Below are 25792 nucleotides of genomic sequence, written 5' to 3'. Positions count from 1 at the left end.
GATGTTGTTGAATTTGCAACATCGCCCAATCGCCTTTGCCTCTTTGCCGGCTTCCTTCTCAAATTCCTATTTAAATTTTTGACTCGTCAGAACTCCCGCCAACCGTATTAGGGGTGAATTGGTCATTACTATCACCTTTTCCGCTAGTTGGTGTGAGAGTAATGTCCACGCCCATATCCATGTCAACCTGAAAGGATCGACATGGACGACGGGCGGACCGCATGGAGGATTACCGACTTGTCGATTTTCTTGTTGCAAGGCTGTTAAGGGTGGCGGCACTTATGCGCCTTTTGGGAGGCGGTGGCTGGTTTACCGCTTCTGATCGGATGTTGAGAATTGATCCTACTACTAGAGCAACTTTATTGTTCAACGGTTCATGCATCGGCCGATTTGAATTTCAAGGGTTGCAATTCTTGTTAGTAGGAGGAATATGTTGACTATTTGGTCTAATTCTCGCGGCTTACCATCTTGATTGTTTCACGTGATAATGAATTTCTCATTCCCCACGACGGCGCAATTATGTTTCGCAATAAACCGCCTTCAACACAACTAGAGCAATGGTGACGAACGCACTAAGAAGCAGAGAGGATTTTGATGTCGGGGAGATGAAACCGAACCAAATAATGGCTGCCACGCACTCCAAGATCTATTCTCTAGGGATCAAGTTTCCACGTAGTTCCTTATGAAAAATAGTTTGATATTTATAGAGGTAGAGTAGAGAGTCCTTGTAGCTCAAGTAATCTTGTATCTTGAGTAATTGTGATAGAGTATAACTGTCAACTGATAACTATCTCTTTGATAAGAAATGAATCTGGACATACATCAACGTATATTAGTGGCAAGCCATGTGGCTAAGGTTCACCTTAGACACATGAGTAAATGGGCCTGTACATTGATCCATGATATTGCGAATTGGGCTTTAGCCCTGTTGATTAAATGAATAAAATAGAGACCCCTACTAATGGACGTTTGCCACGTAGGTGGGGGTCGAAACAACACTCTATAATAAGATCAGTGTACCGATTCCAGCCTTCCAAGCCCCTGAAAAGGATTCATGAGGGTTCTGGCAGAAGAAATGAATCTTTTGAATCATTTCATCTATCTTCAGTGGTGGGTAAAACTGTTCCATGAACAATTAAACAAGTTTGGCCCATGAGTCCACGGAATTAGACGTTTGGGCAGTTAACCAAGACCCCGCCTTATCAGCTAAGGTGAAAGGAAACACCCTCAGTTTAATTTGTTCAAAACCTACGTTAGGATGATGGAATATAGTGAGAAGTTGTTCTATCCTACGCATATGCTGATAAGGCTTTTCGTGGTCTAAACCATGAAAAACGGGTAACAAATTAAAAATATTCAGGGGAATTTGAAAATCCCCCACTGGGTCGACAAGAACAAGGCATGACTTAGGGCCATCGTTTAGGGCTTTGTAAAAATCAAAGAGAGGAGTCTCTGCTTCTTCAGCCATTGATGCAGGTGTAGTGTGTGATATTCTAGATAGGCGTGTGCGTTGACGTTTATGATAGATAACGTTAGATGGTTTTCTCTTACCAGACCTTAATATCATGCAAGACTAAGTCCAATATGAAATAAACACTAACAACAGTCAAACAACAACCTGATATATTAGAATTTAAACTCCTCTGACAGAAGAGACGAGGAGTGAAAGAAGGATAACCTGAATGCCTCCTTGCTACGCTTATGAATAGCGTCTTTAATATGAACCTCAGTATCCTGTGGAAGCTTGGAACACTGAATCAACAATTATTTCCAACGAAACGATGTTCTGTAACTAACCTGTGTATATCGGGCTTTCTTCAGAGGGGAGCGGGCGCACTCAAATATAAAGTAACAAGGGTGCGTGTGTGCTCTGTGAATTTTATTTAGAAATAGGCTTTCGTGCAGTTTCTTAATGGGATGGGCCTGAAAATTAGAAAGAAACACAAAATAAGCTTACTGGAAGGAAGGGCGTGGGCGCGCTCCGAGTACAACTTTGAAAAAATTCCAGTAGACTTCCAGGAGCAAAATCCTGTTTTCAAAAAACAGAAAACACAGTCAGAACACAACAATTTTGAACAATAGGGTGGGTGGGTGAATTGGGCTATTTGTAGAATTTAAAAAACTAAGAGAATTAAATTCTAAAGACAACTAAGATGGCAGCTGCGCCATTTGATAATATGGAATGTTACGCTTTTACTCTATCTTAGCTAATTATACTAGGAAGAAGTAAACTATAATTTGCATGTCTTTTTGTATCAAAGTTCTACTCTCAATTATCATGCAATAAACTAGCGTAAGAATTCCTTCCACTCCTAGTTGCTTAGAAAATACTAATTCCACTAATAATTAACAATCAAACAACAAGAGAGTAATTATTCTAATATGATGAAAACTAATATTGAATATATTCTAAATTAAACTATGACAATTAAATAATAAGATGTGAATATGAAGAAGAAATTAGAGAGATTTGATATCCACCTTGATTTATCCCTAACATGCTAGTATAGAGTTTGTTGCAACCCTAATTTTTATGTTTTCACACAAGGTTTAACATAAAGGTTAGGTCTTTTTATCCCTAATTATTCATGGTATCTGTAGCCAACTAATAATTAGCATGAGAGGAAGTTGAAACCCATTCTCATGGTAAATGAACTACCTTCTAGACTTGAAGCCCTTAAATACAATTATTCTATACTAACACATCAAGTCTTCATCAAAGCTTCAATCAAACCCCTCTAATGGAGGTTTAGCTATGGTTCATTAGCCTATCATGGAATAAATAAGAAGAAGAAGACATAATTAAAGGAATATTTGTATTGAAAATAACTTGAATTGTATTAATGGTGTCTAGGCTAATAAAACATAAACTAGGTTAAACTAAAGAGAAGAGGTAGGAGTAAGTTAGAGTTTTGCCTTAGTCCTCTTTATATAGGAGAGGGCTAGGTTTACAATTTTGTACATGGGCTTTGGAGCTATGTTTTGGGCTACTAAATCAAGCCCAAAACCTAATTACTTTAGTCCAAAAAGGGTTTCTCTACTGGAAATTACTGCAACAACCTTTCCATCCACTTTTTTTTCCTCGGATTGGATCAAAGCTTGAACCATTAGAAATCGCTTTTCAAGCCGGTCATTTTGACATATAATAGGCACAATTCAGAGGCCTGAGTCCAAAGATACGGCCTACGAAAGTTCTATTGACTTTTATGCCCTATTTCTACCCGCATTGACTTTGACTTTTCAACTTTGACTGAGCTTTAAAAAGGCTTTTTCTCCTTGAAACTTGGGCTTTAATCATAAAACTTCTTAGCAACCAACCTTTGCTTCTTTCTCTTGCAAAAGTGACATATTTCTTCACATAGTTGACTCCAAGACCTGAAATATACAAAAGTACGTAAACAGTACTAACTCTTATTTATTATTAACATAATTAGTCTAAATGTAATATTATTAAGGGGTTAAAACTACAGTTTTGGGCTATTATCAGTTTTCTCAATGCATTCCATGGGAGTGCATCATAAAGATAACTGAACCACTCCACTTGGAATGTGTGGTTGTAAGTGCCGGAGCCTTGAGTCCACGTATACTTGCATATTCCTTGTTAGCACTTTTACTCGTAGTTTGAGCAGTGTACCTCTATGGCGCAAGTATACAATTTTCTTTTTCTTTATTTTACACTTCTTTTTAGAATAACTTTTCTATTCCTATCATTTATAACTCCTATCTTTAATTTCATTTCCTTGTTTTTTGTTTTTACATAAGCATTTTTCTTTCAATCTCACATTTGACGCTAAGTAGTCTTTCCTCTATAAAGAAGAGATGCAAAACAAAACAGAGGGCAATGGGGATTGAGTGAAGGTGTCTTACGGTTGTCTCTCATGGTTGTTTAACATGTCTCGTCTTCCATAGGCATGCCAAACCATGGGATGGTTGGCAACTAACTTGAGCCCTTTTATTTCAAATTTTTTTTCTTTCTATGGGTGATTTCTAGTTGAAATGGCTTTAACGAGGGCTAACTAGATAGTAGGAGAGGAAAGACTAGATTATCTAGAAATAGAGCTAGTCCTCTTCACTAGATTTACCTACTTGCAAAACAAGAGGCGGAAGATCTAGGGAGGCCAAACCATGGGATGGTTCGCAATTTAAGTCACCTAAATTCAAAATTATTTTCTTTCTATTGGGAGGATCACTCTCCTCATAGTGATTTTTCTTAGTAGTAGTTTTCTCTTTTTCTCTTATTGTTTTAAGTAATTTAGGAACAAAAACTCAAAAAGCTAAAAAGAAAAACCCTTCTCTCACCCTTTCATAAAAGTTCTTGTTTTTCCTGTGCTTATAATAAAGTTTCTCGATATATCAATAGTTATGTGATTTCCAAAACAAAAAACAGACAATGGATTCCACAAAGACTAACCCTTAGAAGTACGCAATCTCCATTCTTCTAAGGGCGGTTTGAGAATCAGTTATGTGTTACTAAGGGTCACCCATATCACCCTGATATTCGTACAAGACATCTTAAGTCTTATACAGTAAATCCCTCAACACACATAATTTAAGCCACGGTCTGACTGGATTGGGTTCAGTAAAGGGCCCACACTAAAGTTGCCTAAGATCACCTACTGTGATTTGTTTTCAAACTTAGCTTAGAAATCACTGCTTTTGTACGAGTTATCTTTAATACATCTCTACATAGTTTTCAAAACTTGAGGATATAAAAATTAAAATCTTATGTCCCAGAGTAACCAAACTGATACTGGATAAACGTATGATTTTATCTTCTTGTAAAAACCCTCTATATGGTTAGAGATACCTTTTGAGAAAAACAGGATTAAAAAAAAAATCAAAAAAAATCAAACAAATAAAAACCCAAAAATTTCATGGTAGAATAATTACGTAGCTTACTAGATAAACCATGTATTTATTGTTCTATAACCATCAAACCATGCTCCAAACTTGTTTGGGGTTGGTATATTCTCATCACGAACAACAAAGTACAGGTTACTGCCGTTTTTGCTCATGTTCCTATGGTAATCTCTTTCCTTTTCTTCATACTTTAAGGACAAAGTATATTTCTGTTTGTGGGTGGTATAGTAATATTTTGCAAAAACTAGGCATTTATTATATAGCATTCTTATATTAGACAGATTTAGTATATTTATATATTTCTTTCTTTCTTAAAATATTTCGAAAAGACCAAAAATATTTTCCTGTTTAGTACCAAAAGTCATGTTTTCCTTTTTCTATGATGAATAAATAGTTTAAAAGTCTCATTATAGCAATAGATTAAAGATTCGTTCTTCAAACTTAAACTAATATACATACAATAGTTTCTGCATCTTTTCATGAATGGCATGCATCAGCATTTGATTGTATATAGCAGTAAGTTTCCGAGACCAAGGTTAGAACGGTTAAGTTCCATATCCTGTGAGAATCTAGCCAAAAGCCTCATCTGAATGATTATTGAGTGATGACACAAGGATGTTTGGATAGAGAGATAACATGTTCACTTGTTTGATCACCACACCATATCCTAGGAGAGAATTTAGGCCCTTTTTGGATCGATATAGCCAAATAAAAGTTAAAAACCCAAAAAGATAGTTTTTCTCTAGTTACCCCTCTTGAGCCTTCACCAATTTCTAAAAGCTTTTTTATTTCTTCGCCATCAATCCCTGAACTATTACTACACACACAATAAAAAGATTACCCAACTTACGAGTTGAGAATTGGATGAAATGTAAAAAAAGAAAAGAATGCCTTGTACAAAAATAGAATAGTTAGAAGCTTCAAAAGAGAAAAGAAAGAAAATATTCAAAGATCGAAATCTCCCAAAAGTTCAAAATCAAAAGGAGTCGATTTCAAAAGATACAAAAGCAAAGTTAGAACTCCCAAAATTCAAAATCCTATGGAATCACAAAGCCAAAGGTCTAAAGAACAAAACGAACAAAACGAGGTTCTTCTCTAGTTACAAATATCCTGAAAACCCAATTTCTCAACTTATCAGAGTTTGTTTTCCTGCCCCTTTATTTCTAAACCACTACCTTATCCCCGTAATACCTAATAAAAGACATCTAGCTCAACTAGGAATAGGATGGTGTAATAGTAAGTGGATATTGTGATCAATCGACCCCGGTTTTCTTGGACGTCATTCGAGTATGTAAGGAATATAAGTGCCCTTTGCACTTGAGAAAACGAAACTTGAGTGAAGCTATCAGAGAGTTGTGATTGTAATGCACCCCTATAAGGACGCTCTCCAAAAGTTTTAGAAACGACTCTGCTTTTGCGTTTCACCGTTCATGTTTTGCACGTTTATCTTTAGATGATTAAACTAACTACTGCATATATATTATTCTAATTTCAAAGGAGCTTTTCTTTATTCCCCGCTAATGAGATGTATAAACCTCTAAGAGTAAATAAGGAAGCAAGACCCTTTGTACTAAATAGAGGAAGTTTGTGAGCACATTCTCTGGAAAACTCTCACGAAGCTTAAGCTCGTCCACTAGGGATGTCACACCCCGAATTTCGACAGAATTCGGAAAAACATTATTTGTTCCTCGACTCTTCGATCTCCGAGGTGTGACGCACTCTCCACTTCCAAAAGCCCATAAACAGTTTAAAATATGCGGATAATTAAAACCAATAAAAATTTTAACTTAAACAAAGTCCTCTTCATTATAAAACAATTTACAAATGAAAATGCAAATAATATTATCTCAACTGAAAATCTATATCACCTCAAGGGAAAACAAAACACAACCTCGAGATTGAATGCTAACGCAAAACCACAAGCAAAGAACCAATCTTCTTCATCACTAAACCTGTCAAAACTTATCAACTATGTTCATTGAATGAACACACCCGATAAGCAAACATGCAAATCGGGTCAGCATTATAAAATGCTGGTGTGAGTAGCTCTAAAAATACATCATATACTTATACATATATATACCCAATCCCTAAGGCAGTTAGTTCCTCCACCGAGGCGCCTTAACTTTCAACGACTAATATAACATCCTTAAACATAATAATTAAGGCAGGTAGTTCCTCCACTGAGGCGCCTTAACTTTCAATGACTAAAACAACATCCTTAAGAATAATAGTTTAAGGCAGGTAGTTCCTCCACTGAGGCGCCTTAACTTCCCACTAACCACACAACAAACTATACACATAATAAATAAGGCATGTAGTTCCTCCATCGAGGCGCCTTAGGTTCTAACTAAACTATAACCAGCCAAGCATATACAATCATCTATCTAAAGATACATCATTAACTAACATATTACCATAATTAGATTATTTCAGGCTTTCTTTGTGTGTCCCTAAAATCACGTCGTATCTATGTCTTACCTAGTTTCCCTGGCTACCACAATCGCAAACCCAACGCCGAACATGTACATCCACATGCCTCCCTTACATAATGAGCCACTCCGTGCGTAACCACCCTGAGCGGGATGCCGCACACCAGGTAAATCCTCACACGGAAGCCAAATCTATGTAAGCACTGCCACTATTCGCATAAAATATTGCGCGATCATCGTTCTATTTTGCGAACGGAATAATCAAGTTAATTATTCGGGTTACGCTTGAGGGTCAGCCGCCGAAGGCCATTCGGATTAACCGAAATGCCGGAAGGGGCCGAAGGCCATTCAAATTTTCGCGAAACGCCGAAGGGCCAATCACATGAGTTGTGGTAGTCGGGTTCTAGGATTTTCGTTACGTAATTTATTGGTGTCATACATCTATGACTCATAAACATTTCTACTATATCACGCAAGCGTGTCAATTACCTTATTGCACTAAGCCACAATCTCTAGAAATATCTCAATATATCTCATAACCATATTTCATACTTTCACGCCAATATCTTATCACAGACTACACCACACTCAGGTGGCAAATATTCACCAATGCTATATTAGCATCTCACATATAAAATAATGGAGTGTAAATACATTTCTCCAAGATATTGCATTAATACAACTATCCTAAAGCATATTATATCATGTCACAATGCTTCAACGATCACATACATTATAACGTATTATGAATATAATATCTCCTAACATCTCAATATCGTCACGTGTCAAAAATACACAATATCAATGTCAAATCTTTATTAGATAATGACAACCAAATATATACAAGCTTCCACAAAGATTTTATTACTATATGTGTCCATATAATATACACATAAAACGAAGACAAGCACAAAATAAGCGATCAACGGTCCACAATCAAAGCCCAATATGTATATGCTTTACACACTACTCATCGCCAAATCTAAATTAGATAATGACCAACCAAGTTATCAATATCCAACAATACATTATTACTATATTTGTCCATATAAACAAACATATGAAAAGCTGGAAAAGTCAACATTCGTCATAACGGTCAAAGTCAACGGGCCGGTCGGTGATCAAAGTCGGCGGTCAAAGGTCAACACCTCATGGTCAAGGTCAAACTCAACATGTCATGGTCAAAGTCAAACTGTCATCGTCAAAGTCAAAGGTGAAAGTCAACCGTCCATGGTCAAAGGTCAAAGTCAACCGTCGATAGTCAAAGTCAAACCGTCTCTAGTCAAAGTCAAACCGTCCAACCAAAGTCAAATCTATCGTCAAAGTCAAACTGCTGGTTTCCATTTTCGACAGGTTCATGATCATAGCCATGGTTCATGGCTAAGGTCAAAGGTGCATGACTCATGGGCTCATGACCACGGTCATGGTTCGGACCCAACTGGCGGAGCCCAAACCTTAGAACCCGAAAGTCTAAACATGTAAAGACCCAGAAAGATCTATTTTAAGTCCAATGGACTGGTCCATGCAATATTAGAAAACTGGCCCAAAACAGTTAAGGGATTCGGTCCAAAAATACAAATGAAACGGGCCATAGACTAATATTAGAACGGGTCCCAAAACTTAAGTTAAACTGGTCCAAAAATACAAATGGGTTTGGCCCAAAATTTAACTGAAACCGGCCCAAGACAAAACCAAAAGAAACTGGCCCAAACAATTAATCAAACTAAGTTCTGGCCCAAAGACTTAGTTAGCTTTTGGCCCAAATAACTTAATGAAATCGGGCCCAAACAAAAATTAAAACAAAGTCGGGCCCAACCAAACACAGCTAAGGCCCAAGCCCATCGAATTAGAGATAGACTAAGTGAGAGTAGGAGCACTGGATCTCTCTCACTTTCATCTTCCTCAGCTCCAGCAGCCACCAAATCGCGCCGGCCACCACCCCTCACTTCCTCATCACATCAGTTTCATTCCTCATCGAAAATCAACATCTTTTAATGAACGCACCACCCACTTTTATGGGCTGTCGAGATCACTCCCCAAAATCAGATCTCGACCGCCATTAACACACGTTCAAAGCTTCACACAACCCACAAATCTCCAGTCCACCATCACCCCACTACCACCATTCATCAAACTGCCAACCAACAACACGACCCATCACCACAAAACACAACCACCGATTAAACCCAAAAAAACAGCCCAACCACCGGCGCCATTAACGCCTCCAAGCTTCACTGCCCCCACTCGACCCTCATCAGTCCACAACCAAACACCAACAACAAGTACAGAAAGTTCAACAAGTAAAAAAACAATTTCGGTACTGTTTTGGGCGACGCCATTGTTGCTCTGTCGAAGCTTCGACAGTTTTCCCAAATCAACAAAGTTTGGACAGTTTAATAGAAATCCGAATTTAATAAAATTTAATAACACACATAGCACGAATTCCAATACAACAGGATAATGAACAGTATAAAAACGAAACAATATACGCCGATATGTGTAAACTACAAATCCGGTGAAATAGCAAAATAGCTACTCACCTGTATGAACAGCTCGACAAATCCTCCTAGTCCGATTAAATTTATTCTCCAACGCCTCCAAAGAAACCAGTTTTCTCATTCCATTTTTAATATTTTATTATTTTATGAACCCTATTTTCTAGAAAAAGTGTTTATATACTTGGGTCCGAAACCCAAGCCCAACATTGCACTTCGCCCAAAACCAGGCCCACGTATCCCGAGTCCGATCCGACGAATTTTGAAAATAAAATAATTTAATTAATTAATAAAATAGAAAAATACGTCCCAAAACCAGGCCCACGTATCCCGAGTCCGATCCGACGAATTTTGAAAATAAAATAATTTAATTAATTAATAAAATAGAAAAATACGTATTTAAAAATACGGGCGTTACAAGGGAAGTCCTAGTGGTTTAAGGCCTTGTTGCATATGGTCAATGCAATCGTACTCCGCGAAACGAGACTAGTATAATAAATTACACATTTGTGATCTTAGTTTTTTCTCTCTCATCTTTTGCTTGAGGACAAACAAAATGTTGTTTGAGAGTAGTTGATCAGTCCCTAAATGTGTGTTTTATTACCTTTACAATGCGTCAAATATGCCCTTCTTATGCTTAATGAACAGACAACTTATAGCTTTTGCTACCGTTTGTAGGATACAGGCCATTTAGGATGCATATTCCTAATATGTGCATTTTAGCACAAAAAGGATGGCTATTTACGCTGCTTTGGAAGATTCCAACTTAGGAGCAAAAGTGTTGGATAGTCAAAGTCAAAAGTTAAAGTCAAAGACTCAAGGACTTGAGGCTGAAAACTACGGACTCAGGGACCTAAAGCTAAAATCAAGACTTCTATTATATGGGCTTAGGTCAAAAGCCCATAAGATTGTTTCTAGAAGGAAGGGTATAATTGTAAATGGTGTCCTATATAAACCAAAGTTGTAGAGAAAGAACATTACCCTAGAGCTAATCTTTGGTCATTAGGAGTAGATTAAATGTTTTAATTTAAATTGTTATTTACTTTATTTGCATTTTCCATTATTGTTCTTCAAGTTCTTCAATCATTCCAAGTTTGATTTCATTATTGTTATTTCAAGTTTTATTCCATGTTTTAATCCTTGTTTTCATTTTCATGTTTTAAACCCCATCCCTTTACTAGTGTTTTCCACCATTAGAGAGTTTAGAAGAGTTTAGAGAGAGATTTTTCAACCCATCAAAACCATCCTCCAAACAAAAGGATCTAAGATGAATAACAAACCAACTCCCACTTTCTCAACTTGTCAAGCAGCTTAGCAAAACCTCAGAGAAGAGCAGGAGTCTTTCCAGCAGGAGCAGTGACGTTTTTAGCACAGTGTCACAAGGACACTGCAAAGCATTAGAGATGCACTCCCTCGTAGCGATAGACACCCTAGGACCTGACGTCAGCAAGGAGAAGGATCTTCTCGACGTCGTGACGAGTCATGCACTGATTCTTACTAGGTAACTCCCTAGTGTCCGTATAGATAGTTATGTTTTATTTTCTTTGTCTTGTTTTCTTTTCACACTTATGTATAATTATAACTAGTAGTGCAATTTTAAATTTATCTGCTTGTTTTATTTATTTCTTATGTGGAATTTGGTATATGAGTAAAAGGTAATACAAATACATCATGCTAAGATTTTCCATTTTTCATTTTTGCACTACATATGTTTTCAAAAGAAAAAATTATTGATATGGGTATTGAACTATAGTGGATTTTACATTATGGGTACTGTATTATTTTTTTTGCAAAATAGGGTACCGTAGATTTCAAATATTGCTAATATAGGTACCGTATATGTATACTGTGAAGTATGTACGTATTTGATGATTTGGCATATGTATTTGATGATTTGGCATGATTTGGCAGACATAATGCGTACACAGGGAAACTAAGTCTCCAAGTAAGTAGCGCATGCACGAAGCATGTGAGTCTCAATCTTCACCTCCTTCCAATATTGTTTAATTTACCACTTACTGCCCCTTCCCCATCTTAAAACTCCCATTATGTCCCAAACCCATTAAAAGAAGAACATTCATTTTATCAAAATCAGCTAAAATAGAACTCTCAATTACAGACTAAAACAAATTTGAAGAGAATACGAGGAAAAAAGAACATAACCAAATCTCAAAAGATTCTATTAATTGCACTACCTAGTCGTACAAAGTAACCATGATATCTTACAAAACATTGAAGATAGTTTGTCTATTTTGGTATCATGTAGTTCTTCTTGCAAACAGCTTGCTCAAGTCTTCTGTTACAACATTGCTCCTGCAACAAACAATCAAGTAGATATCATCAGAACCAAGAACATTCCATGATGTCAAGAGGGAATCTAAAACATTAACTAACCTTCCACTAAGTTGAGGTGGAACAAGCAAGCCACCCACATTTCTAGAGTGTGGCAAGTTTGATCTAGGAAATTTACTACATGGATAAGATGAAGCTGCTAATCCATTTGATTCTCTCTTCCGTGATGCAATTGCAGCTGCAACTCTAGAATAGTGGTCACTTTGACTCATTTCATGAGATGAGAAATCAGGTGCATTCAAAAGTAGTGAAGCATTCGGAAGTCTCCCAACATAAGTTGATCTTCTAGAATACAAACAAAAAAGAAAACAATATAAAAACCCTAGAATTGGAAATTGGAATAATAAGAAAAAGAAAGAAATTATACTAAGGAATATTGTGAATTTGAGGTGGAGGAGGAACGGCATCGTTTCTTCTTCGATTTATTACATGTTCTTCTTTCAGCTCTCTTTCCTTTTCTTCTTCTTTATTTTGTAACTCTTTTGTATCTTCTTCTTCGTTTTCAGAACTTGAAGATGCTACGTAATCAACCAACGACATCTTTTCTCTCTCTCTCTAAACTTGTAAGGCTGTTTTGGGTATGGGCCTTGGGCTGGAACAATGACGGTCTATTAATTCTTTCATTATGTGTACACATGAAAGAAATCATCAAATACGAGAAGGATGTATGCCAAATCATCAAAAATGATTTGGGCCTTGGGTATGGGCCATGTGTACGCATTATGTGTACCAAATCATGCCAAATCATCAAATACATATGCCAAATCATCAAATACGTATACATACTTCACAGAATAAATAGACGGTATCCATTTTAGCAATATTTCAAATCTACGGTACCCTATTTTGTAAAAAAAATAATACAATACCCATAATGTAAAATCCACTATAGTTCAGTACCCAAATCAATAATTTTTTCTTTTCAAAAATACAAAAACCCAAAAAGTTCATAATAGAATAAGTATCCCTAGTACAATAAACTATGTATTTCTCATTTTATATCAAACAACCCACGCCCCAAACTTATTTGGGGTTGGCATATTTTCATCATGAAGAACATAATACAGGTGTATCGCCGTTTTTGCTCATATTTTTATGGTAATCTCTTTTCTTATCTCTTCATACTTTGAGGACAAAGTATATTTCAATTTGGGGGTGGTATAGTAACATTTTGCAAAAACTATGCATTTTTTATATTAGATATAGGAGTATATTTCTTCCTTTCTTAAAAAAATTTCGAAAAAGACCAAAAATATTTTTCTATTTTGTATTAAAAGTCTTGTTTCCTTTTTCCATGATGAATAAAAAGTTTAGAAGTCTCATTATAGCAATAGAGTAAAGATTCATTCTTCGAACTTAGACTAATATACGTACAATAGTTTCTGCATCTTTTCATGAATGACATGCATAAGCATTTGATTGTATATAGCAGTGAGTTTCCTAGACCAAGGTTAGAACAATTAAGTTCCATATCCTGTGAGAATCTAGCCAAAAGCCTCATCTGAATGATTATTAAGTGATGACACAAAGGATGTCCGGATAGAAAGACCACACATCCACTTGCTTGATCACCATGCCATATCCTAGGAGAGAATTTAGGCCTTTTTGGATCGATATAGCTAAATAAACATTAAAAACCCAAAAAGACAGTTTTCCTCTAGTTACACCTTTTGAGCCTTCACCAAATTCTAAAAACACTTTTATTCTTCACCATAAAACCCTGACCCATTACAACACACAATAAAAAGCTTACCCAGCTGACGAGTTGAGAATTGGATGGATATCAGAAAAAGAGAAGAGAAGACCTTTTACAAAAACAGATCAGTTAGTTGCTTCGAAAAAGAAAAAAAAAAGAAATGAAAAAGAAAGACCCATCAAAAACCAAAACTCTAAAAAAATCAAAGGAGTCAAAAATCGAATCTCCCAAAAGTTCAAAATCAAAATGAGACGATACCAGAAACAAAAGCAAAGTTAGAATTTCCAAAATTTCAAAATCATATGGAGTCACAAAGCCAAAGGGCTAAAGAATGAATCACAATTCCGAAGCAAAGAACAAAACAAGGTTCTTCTCTAGTTACAAGTATCTTGAAGACCCAATTTCTCAACTTATCATATTTTTTGTTTTTCCCTTCCTTTTTCTTTCTAAACTATCACCTTAGCCCTGTACCTCCTAATAAAAGACTTCTAGCTCAATTAGGAATAGGATGGTGTGATAGTAAGTGGCAAGTGTGATCAATCGACCCCGGTTTCCTTTGGACATCATTCATGTATGTGAGGAATATAAATACCCACTGCATTTGAGAGAACGAAACTTGAGTGAATCTATCAAAGAGTTTTTGTTTTAACACATCATTGTGAGAACCCACCTTAAAGACGTTCTCCAAAAGTTTTAGAAACGACTCTGCTTTTGTATTTCATTGCTTATGTTTGTGCATTTATCTTTAGATGATTAAATTATTGTACATATATTATTCAAAGTTCAAAAGAGCTTGTCCTTATTCCCCACTAATGAGATGTATATACTTCTGAGAGTAAATAAGAAAACAAAACCCTTTGTACTAGATAGAAGAAATTTGTGAGCACCTTCTCTGGAAAACTCTCACGAGGCTTAAGCTCGTCCACTAGGGAATTCCTAGTGGTTTAAGTCCTTGTTACATATGGTCAATGCAATCACACTCTGTGAAATGAGATTAGTATAATAATAATAAATCACTCTTTTGTGATCTTAGTTTTTTCTCTCATTCTTGCTTGAGGACAAGCAAAATGCTATTTGGGGGTGGTGATCAGCTCCCAAATGTTCATTTAATTACCCTTACATTACTGCATTACAACCCTTTTTACGCATAATGAAAAGAGAACTCATATTTTTTATTGTTTTTTTCAAGTTACAAAGCATTTTAAACCACTTATCATAAAAGCTGCATCTTACCACCAAAATGAGCCTTATTTATGCTTATTATAAATACTCAAAGTTGCTATGAAAAAGTGCTGAAAAAGTCAAAGTCAAAGTCAAAGGTCAAGAACTCCAAACCAGATAACTGAAAGTCACGTCCTTAACTCAGAAGACTAGAGATAGATGGTCTTGATACAAAAGAAGACTTGCTCAAAACCTAGCTTGATCAAGAAGATATGAAAAAGCAAAAGGAAAAGCAAAAAAGAAAAGTATAAAGCAACCATGGTGAGGTGTCTTGATTATAGAGGGAGAGGGCAAATCACACTTTTGTAAAAGTAGGGGTATAAAAACCAAAAAGTATGAGGAGATAAGGCACCTAGACTTATTCTAGTGTCATGTAGGAGTAGTGTAGGATTAATTTTTCAAGTCATTTACATTCAAGTCTTGTCTTTACTTTTTGTTCTTCAATTCAGTTTTCTTTTTCATTTCAAGTTTATGTTTTTGTTATTCAATCAATGCTTTTCATTTCAAGTTTATGTTTACATATTCAATACAAGTTTTCAATCTTCAATCAATTTCTTTCCTTTAAGCTTTCTTTCAATACAAGTTTAGTCAACAAAAACAAGTCATAAAAGCTAAGAGTACTACCTTTTCTCCTTCATAACTCCTATTCAATCCAAGTTCTAAACAATTTATGGTGAACCTCAATCAAATCATCTTTGAAATACAAACCCAAAAACTACTTCAACATACAGAAATAACATACGAAATTGACATACGCAATCTTACATGTATCAAAACAAGCGTACATTATCTTTAAAATAGGTTGAGCTGATCCTGCAACTTCATGTACATCTATTCTCACTGTACTCCTTGGATTCCTCTTTAATATTTCAAACCCATAGTTTCTAATTTTGGAATATATCTCAACCAAATTCTTTTCAATGTCTCCCATAAACTTTCTCTTAGCCCTAAAGCACATTGTTTCTGATACATTAAAGACTAATAAGTTTGCAACATTTCAAATTTGAAATCACTTAACTTCCAACCTAGATTACTGATAATCTTATCATGATAAGTTTTAACCAACCATTGAGAGTTAGCAAGCCTACTGTTCAAGTTCCTTGAACATTTATGCACATTAATAAGTGTCTTGATCTGGAAACTGTCTTTATTCTACATAGGACTAGCCCACAGTCTCCATGGATAGTCACCACCTTTTGGGTAACATCTTTCTTGCATCCTACTTGCTTTGTTGATATGCTACTTAACTGGGCACCCACTAGCAACAACATAATCTTTCAAAGCATCTTTGAGTTCATTTCTATGACCAAACCTCATCCCAACTTCAAAAGTAACCTTCATTATCTCAATCTTGGTATTAAAAATAGAGAACTTGTTCCTATTTCCAGTTGTCGTCCTAGGCCTGATCTTATCTTCTTCACTACTATTCTCAGGACTATCATGATTATCACTACATCCTACTTGCTTTGTTGATATGCCACTTAATTGGGCACCCACTAGCAACAACATAATCTTTCAAAGCATCTTTCAGTTCATTTCTATGACCAAACCTCATCCCAACTTCAAAATTAACCTTCATTATCTCAATCTTGGTATTAAAAATAGATAACTTGTTCCTATTTCTAGTTGCCATCCTAGGCCTGATCTTATCTTTTTCACTACTATTCTCAAGACTCATGATTATCACTACTGGCATAATTAATTTCATTTTCATCCACCACTTGTGCAAATTCCTCAATACTTGGACCAGCTCCAATTGGTGCTAATTCCTCAATACTTGGACCATCTCTATCAGTTGGAACATCCTCAACATTCACATTGCCATCCAAATTGTCATTGACATCCTCATTAACTTTTGACTTCTTCTTTGTCTTCATACTAACCAACTTTTATGTTCTTACTTCAATCAATTCTTCATCAACATCACTTAAATGGTCTAAAGTAGGAGTATCAAATTCATCCTCCATTTCTACTACACTCTAAGATTCATCACTACTCAATTCCTCTTTTACAATAGTGCATTGAGACATAGCTTCATTGTGTTCAATACACATCTCAACTACACATGTTTTCCTAGCACACTTAACCATCTCAATTGTCTCTTTGACACCAAGGATTTGGTGGATACTATTCTACAAAACTCTACCTTGAGGTGCCCAATACATGTTAGACATATTATGTATATTCAAATAATCTTTCACCATCCCCAAAACTTCAAAATAAGAAATCTTATCAAAGTCCAACTCTTTTACATACTCTATTATACCACTGTAATTTAGCATTGGTGAAGTTTTAAATCTCCCAGAATGGTGGAATTCTATCATCATACTATCATGATTAGTTTCCACTGAAAACGAAATAAACATAATTTCAAATAAAATAAAGAACAAACATTATTATATCAAACACAAGATTCTATACAAATTAAATAAAGATGCAACAATATTATATCATTACAGACCATATTCTATACACATATCGAAATGAAACAATATTTATCAAAACCATATAATATGATCCAACAATAGCAATATTCTAACAATACAAGTAATATTCTATACAAACCCTAACTTGAAACCTTAACCGATATAAAATTGAGAGGGAACAAATATCGAAATGAAACATAGTGAAAAGTAATAATAATATAACTTACTTGTTTAGATAGTTAAACTATGTTTTCTTTCAACATGAATTTCTTCAAGAACACGTGAATTTCTTCATATGACGGTTTGTGAAATTAGAGATTTTGGAGGGAGATCTAAATTAGGGATTTTGGGAAAGTAAAGTTCTTTTGGACACGTGAGTTCTCATGTGAGTACCCATATTAACAAAATTTGAAATATACGGTACCGTATTTTGCAAAAAAAAATAATATAGTACCCATAATGTAAAATCCATTATAGTCAAGTACCCATGTCGATAATTTTTTCTTCAAATGTTTGAAGTTTGATATATATCAAAGTATAACCGTACCTAAAGTAAAGTACCTGAAGTTGGAATACTAACAAGACAAAATAATGAACAGTACACTAATATCCAAAGATCAAAATACACCATAAACTTGGATTTACAAACTACACCAAAGGAATGAAAATCTTTCATCCATGAAAAACCACGTGCCAAGAAATTTCGTCACCAAGCATGATATCTCCAAGCAGCCTTCCTTCTCCTTCGTACAACGGTACAAGATCATCAAGTATCTCATGGATCCATACACGTACTATAAGAAATCATATATGACATCAAATAAGTGCAAGCTTTCCAAGTGAATGAATGTCTTCCTTGCAAAATTCTTCAAATGACAACTTACGGATTGAAATATAATATGTAGTCATCATGTGACTCATTGTGGATTTTCCTAAATACGATATGAAAAAATGATGAAAATATTAGTTAAGTATAAGGAAAAGGGAAACATTGGATAGGTTTACATCAAATCTACGCAACTAAAACATTAAGGGGTGGGGTGGGGGGGATACACCCACTCCCTTTCTAAATCCAAAACAGAAAAAGAAATAGATCAACCTTAGCCCTTTCTTCTCAAAAACCCTCCCTGACTCTCTCTCTCTCCAATCACTTAGAACATCCCCGACTCTTATTTTATTCTATTTAATCTCCAATCTCTCTCCCCCCCCCCACACCCCCTAATTAAATTGTTTTTCGGTTCTATTAGGATAGATGGAATTGACGCCAACGTTCAATGTTTCAGGTGAGCAAACATTAATATTATCTAATGTAGAAACATTCCCATATTATTAATTATAAATGGATATCAAAACATGTTTTTTTTTTCCCTTCCACAAAATACCTTCTCCATTGATTATCTTTTTCTTTTTTTTTGTAGAATCAATTGATGACCTCCTTCTTGATACTGGACTATATGAGGAACATGAAAATGAGGTCGGTTCTTCTTCTCTTCCAACTCCGGATGAAATGGAAACAGTAGAGAATGCGAAGTCACCATGTTTGGGGATGCATTTTATAAGTCTGGAAGCTGCGAAATAATTTTATATAGACTACGAAAAAACATTGGGATTTAGTGCCGTGACTTGAAGTATGCAAAAAAGAATTCCTCATTCAGATGAAGTGAGTAATTGTCAAATGACTTGTGAGCGTTTTGGGATTTACAAAGACCGAGAAAAAAAATTACAGCTAAGGGGTTTGAGACAGCAGTAATAAGGAGAAAGAGAAACACGAATACGGTAAAATGTGGATGTCTTGCATCAATGAGAGTGGCAAAACAAGATAGCGGATTGTGGAAAGTGGTGAAGTATACTAGTATGCACAACCACAACCTGGCTAGTCCAACAAAAAGAAATTGCATGCCTGTTTGCAAAAATTTGCCTGCTGCAGCTAAGATTTTGATCGACTCATTTCATAATGAAGGCATACCTATGAACAAAGTTGCTGACATACTTGACGGACCACAAAATGGGTTCTTTGATAAAGATTGTTGGAACCATTTAAGTCCCTCGAAGGAGTACATGAAACCTATTAGAGGCGATGCTACCGTAGTGCTTAATTTTTTTAAGAATAAGAGTATAGAAGATCATAATTTCTTCTATGCAGTACAAATGGATAGCAAAGCACGGGCAATAAATTTTTTCTGGGTAGATGCTCGTTTACATCTGCAGTTTTAGTATTTTGGTGAGGTTCTTTTCTTTGACACCACATATCGCAAGAACGTATATGAAATGTCATTTGCGCAGTTTATAGGAGTAAACCACCACATGCAATCAATCTAGTTTGGTTGTGCACTCCTATTGGATGAGATAGAAGAATCTTTTCAGTGGGTTTTTAAGACTTGGCTTGCAGCTATGGGCAGGCGTTCCCCATCTTCAATCATCACATATCAAGACAGAGCTATGACAGTGACTGTTGCGAAGGTATTCCCAAATACACGACATAGATTTTGCCTATGGCACATTATGAAGAAATTCTCTGAAAAACTTTCACAAGTTTATTTTAAGAGGTCATCTTTCAAAAAAGAGATCAAAATGTGTATTCGAGAAACTTATATTCTTAATGCTTTTGAAACGATGTGGAAGAAATTGATGTCTACATATGAGTTGGAGAATAATGAATGCCTCACAAGAATATACGAGATTCAAGAAAAATGGGCACCGATTTATCACTAGGATACATTTTATGCTGGTACAAATACTATCGGGCGTTCTGAAGGCATGAATTCTTTTTACAAGAATTTTTTCCGCTCAACTACAACTCTTAGAGAGTTTGTGTTAAAGAATGATAAGTGTTTTAGTATAATTGAAAAAAGATAAAATAAAAAATAAAATAAAATAAAATAAAAAAATGATTATACTACTGAACACTCATATCGTATTGTCGATAGTAATCCCTTCCTCTTGAAGAGGGCAGCAAAAGTGTATACGAGGAATGCCTATGATATGTTCAAGAGAGAATGTGAGATAGCTCAAGCTGAGTATGTCTTACATGACCTACACTTACAAGTCTCGAGTGAAAAATGATCAGCATGAGTGGAAGGTGAAGTTTAACCCAGCCACAAAAAAAGGTAAATGTATATGCAAACTTTTTGAGTTTCTAGGGATACCTTGTGGACACCTCATAAAGATTTTTCAGTGTCGTGATATAGAGATACCCGATCACTTTATTCTAAAGAGATGGATGAAAGGGGCTAACAAATATAGAGCCGAGTATGACGGTGGACTAGTTAGTGGCCATGAGTGTTCTGAGGTACTGGGAACTACCCAACTTCAAATGGTTGCCAATCAATTGGTTTATGAAGGGGATGAAACATATGAGACTTACCAATTGATGTTAAAAAATTGCAAGAATTATCTTTGGAGCTCAAGGAAATAAAAAATACTAATGACTAGAGCAAGATTTCAGTTGTGGATTCGTGCACTGTCAATGAGAACTCACAAGCCGTAGTTGATGCCTCTCAAGTTTTACTTATGAATCCCAACATCTCACAAACTAAAGGAAAGAAAAAGAAAAATGAAGGAATTGGGGGTAGCAGGAGGAGGACTTGAGGTAACAACTAACTATATAGCAGAGCAGAAACTTTTACTATTATAGAAGGAATTCAGAGGGCACTGGATCGGGATTGGAGATATATTTGGGTGGAATCAGACTCTTCATCGGTCATCAAAGCTTTTCAAGATGACACAGTGCATTGGAGGGTAAGAACAAAATGGAAGCAACTTAGAGAGAAAGCATCATGGATCAATGTAACAGCTACATGGAGAGAGATAAACTCAGGTGCGGACAGCTTTGCAAGACATGGTGCAGCATTGCAAAATGGAGAAAGTAAATGGTGGGACAATAAACCTCCTTTTGTGAGAAATTTGGAGAACCATTTTACTACTTACTTCCGATTCATAAGTTAAATGTTTGATGTAATAGGTAGGTACACAACTGATGATACCCATACTAAACAGTTCTTACCACTTCATATTCTTATTTCTTGTAACCTTTTATTCATTTAATCAATTACCTTTTAGCGAAAAAAAAAAAGAAAAGAAAAGTGAAGGGTTACAAAGGTAGTACTAGAATAAAAGGAGGTTTTGAGAAAGGCATTGCAAAAGCCACCAAAGTGAAGACAGGCAGGAGATGTTCTTGTTGTAACCAGGTTGGTGTGAATCACGACAGACGAAATTGTCCTGAAAATCCAAATAGGAAGAAAGGGATAAGTAAGTAAAGTAATTTCCGTAGTTTCATTCTTTCCTAGTATTCTACCATTTTTGTTGGAGTTCACTTTAAACTTGACATTTATGATCACATTCATACTTGATAGTTGTTGATAAGGAGAACGATGATGAAGACAAAGATAGAGATATTGATGAAGAAGAAGATGATGACGGTGAAGATGAAGATACGAATGATGATGGAGAGAGTGACTGAAGGATTTTAATCCAGTAAAGGTATTATTGGTTCAATTTTTGGGTGCTTGATGAAATATTACTACTTTTAACTTTTAAGTCTGTAGTGGAGTTAAAAATACTTGCATGAATAATTTCAGCATGTTAGCAATTGTGAACCTCTTATTCCTAGTTTTCTAAGTTGGTACATTTTGGTTTTCTATTTTTGTAGGCACATTTCACAAATGGTCTAGCTACAAAAGTCACAGGAATGCTGCTGGAGATGGATCAAACAGAGGTTTTTCATCTCATAGAGTCCCAAGATGCTCTGAAAAAGAAAGCAGAGGATGTTGTTCGGCTAGTTTCTTCAAGATGTGATGCTGCAGATCAGCTTGGTTCCTTGTCACTCAAGGACTGAGTTTAGCCTAACCATTTTGTCTTTGGACCTAGTTTTTTGGTGTTTCATAGAAGCTATTTTCTATGACATTTTGTCTATGGGCAGTTTACAAAAGGAATTGTTGAGAAGAAGTGGGAGAAATTGTAGAGGGATAGATGAAAGAAGGTTTGGTTTTGGTTTATGATTGTGAGATTGGGGAGTGGAGTAGGGAGCTGGGTTTGCCTAAAGTCATTAAACATGTCGATTGTGTTTCTGTTGATTGTTAACCATCATTATTTGCCTAAACTTGGAGGTTTGTTAGATTTTTGCAGCTATGCTAATTTGATCTTTACACAGCTAGACAGTATTTCGGTGCTAACAAGCTATTAGAAAGATGAATTATCTATATGTTTGCTGGGCCAATAGACTTGATTTGTGGGATTAATGGCCTTGTCTTGGCTAGCAAATGATGTTTTTTTCAATTGTCGTGTAATCATGTCTGCAACTAACTACTCAAGTGCACTGCTTGCTTGAGTGTTAGATTCTTCATTTTCAAGTGGCAGAAGCGCAATAGCCCAATATGATAAAAGCCAAAATTCTTCCAGAATATATTATGTAGTCAATTTATACTTGATAGCTACCAAAACTTTTGAAAATATGGCAATGGAATCCAAATTATGCTTATGATTGCATAGGAATTACTTTGTTTGTATCCTCAAGCCATTTTTGTTATGCTATTTTATATGGTATCAAGGTTAACTTTCAGATTTTGTATCATTTGTATATAATCGGCTTGCTGAACTAGCCACCCACTCACACACTTAATTAACAAGAATTACCCTGGTTCAACAAGCGGAAACTCCTTAAAAAAATTCTGACAGGTATTAGTGGTGCCAAAATCTGACAGGTATTTCCAATGGACTAATTTGATGACGCTCAGCTAATAACTCTGACAGATAACTACCAAAAAAATTGCAAAGTTTTAACAGTATATGCATCCCTTTAGGTAGGATATTAGTGGTGGACAATATCAGCCAACTCCTCAACTCATCCCCTGCGCCACACAGTTATGTCTAAGGGACTTACTGGAGTTGCTTCTGTATTTTACACCAAAACCCAATAGATAAGTAAATTCCCACACCTTCCTTTCATTTTTTTTTTCTTCAAACAAGCATCACTAACAATCCAAACCATCAAGTTTAAGAAATGATAATTAACACAATTAAAACTGACACCGAACACTAACTTCGAAATTCATTACATAGAACACTAACATTAGTACATTGCGACTACCCAAAAATTCATGACATAGAACTCCCTTCTCCAGAACATAACTTTCATTTCATTTAATTTTACATTGAAGTTCGAATTCCTTCAATACAGCATCATCATCGAATTCAATTGTAATATTGATTTTTTTAGAAAAGGAAGAACTCGATGCCAAAGAAGAGCATGTCGTTGAAATTTCATTCACGTTGGTCAGCATTGTCTCCTCCAACCATTCAAAGTCAGCACCACATTCAGTGCAATTATAACACTTTTTCCCTTCGTTTTCATTTTTCTTTGGTGTCGTTATTAACTTTTGACATCCCTGGCAATTCAAGTTTCTGAATCTAAACTTTTGTTGCGGTAGCATCGACAACAATTTTGCATCTTCCAACCACTGAAAGTCTCGACACTTACGACAAGTTAAAAACATTTTTCCTATTAATCGAAGTTGGCCAAATCGTCGTAGAATTCTAGTACCCAGACAATTTCGAATGCAACATGGTGTTGACAGCCAACCACAATCTGAAGGTGAATTCTTGCAAACTTGGTTTTCCATCAACAATGAAATCTACAAAAAAACAAAATCCATTTTCAATTATATTGTTTCAACATGTTCTCACTGTTCTTGTTTCAACTACCAACCTTACAACTCAGAGATTAAACTGAAATAACTCCATTGAAATAACTCAAATAAAACGATTTCAAAACCAAAATAAAATAAAATGAGTTCAACATAAAACAACCCAATCGAACAATGAAGTCAAATCAATATGAAATATGAATGTTACCTACACAATAGAATATCAATAAACAAGAACAGCTGGAAATCTCCTCGAATTTGATGAAGAAAACAGATCGATCTACTTGAAATCCAATTCAATCTACATAAAAATGTAAGATATCAATAATTATAACTATTTAAATCCCTAATTATCATCATTTAAATCCCTAATTTTCAAATATGAAATCTCTAATTTTCACTCACCTCGTTTTCGCTCTCATGTTTGGGTTTCCTCCCCTTATTTGGTTTTTAGAGAAGAAAGGGTTGGGTCGATCTATTTCTTTTTCTGTTTTAGATTTAGAAGATGGGTGGAATTGACAAGTTTACCCCCCTTATTTGGCCTTTTTTAGTTGATCAAATGTCTGTTAGATTAGAAAGGAATCAAGGGTCAGCATTGGGAGTGCCTAGTAAGGGAGTAGGTGTATCCCTCCCCAAACATTAATTTGAAATATTAATATGTGTAATTAACACGCAGCCTTTTAATTCAGTACCTAAAATGTTGATTATTGAAACTACCAAAGATGAAAACAAGCAACTAAAGAATATGACAAACCAAAACTAAATTGGACAAAGTTATAAAACAAAGTGATCAATTAAGATTGGACAGAAACATGCTTTAAGTGGTGTGTCAGCTGATGACAACCCAATACCAGAAGCCTGGTATTGTCCTAGAAACAAGGCATGTATAAAAGCAATTCAACACTCCTATAAGTCGTAAAGAATATGTTCATGTCACAACTAAGATGGTCATGTACTAGTTTCAAAATCAAACTTAAGTTTCTTATGCTCCAAACTTCTTTAAAGTTGTAAACATTAGGGTATTTAAGTGACAAAAAGACTCTTCAAAGAAAGCTCAATCATGAAAGACTTTAATTCGGTGACATTGTAAAAATGTTTTAAAACCTCATTTCCATATTCATGCATATATAGACCTACCAAATTGTGTGTGATAAGCACATAAATGCTACACATTTATATTAAGTTGTCCAGATAATCTATATATTCTTCTTTAATTAGTTTGTTTCATTGGTTTTACAGAAATCGACATGAACGCGGCGAAACGGGCTGAGACTTGAAACTTTACGGGATTGTAAAATCCTCATGGGTTGATTACAAAGAGGATACTTGATACAAAATTGAAAATAGCATATGAACAATATTTTGAAGCTATTGTGAAAGTTTGGAGTTCCACAATCAAAGTCAGAGGGCGCACGCCCTTCCTTCTCAATACGCACAGAAACAATATTTTTCCCGATTCGTTCGCAGCTTGGAAATTGAATTGGAAAACTCCCAATTCTATTCAAACACCTAACAAAACGTTCCCAAAGGAGTTCCAACTCTTGCATGCTATTTCGGCAATAAATTGCTTCAACACAACGAGAGCAATGGTGACGAACGCACTAAGAAACAGAGGATTTTGATGTTAGGGGAGATGAAACTGAACCAAATAATGGCTGCCTACGTACCC

This window comes from Coptis chinensis, chromosome 7 (assembly GCF_015680905.1).
Source record: "Coptis chinensis isolate HL-2020 chromosome 7, ASM1568090v1, whole genome shotgun sequence".
Taxonomy (NCBI): Eukaryota; Viridiplantae; Streptophyta; class Magnoliopsida; order Ranunculales; family Ranunculaceae; genus Coptis; species Coptis chinensis.
This window is presented reverse-complemented; position numbering follows the sequence as displayed.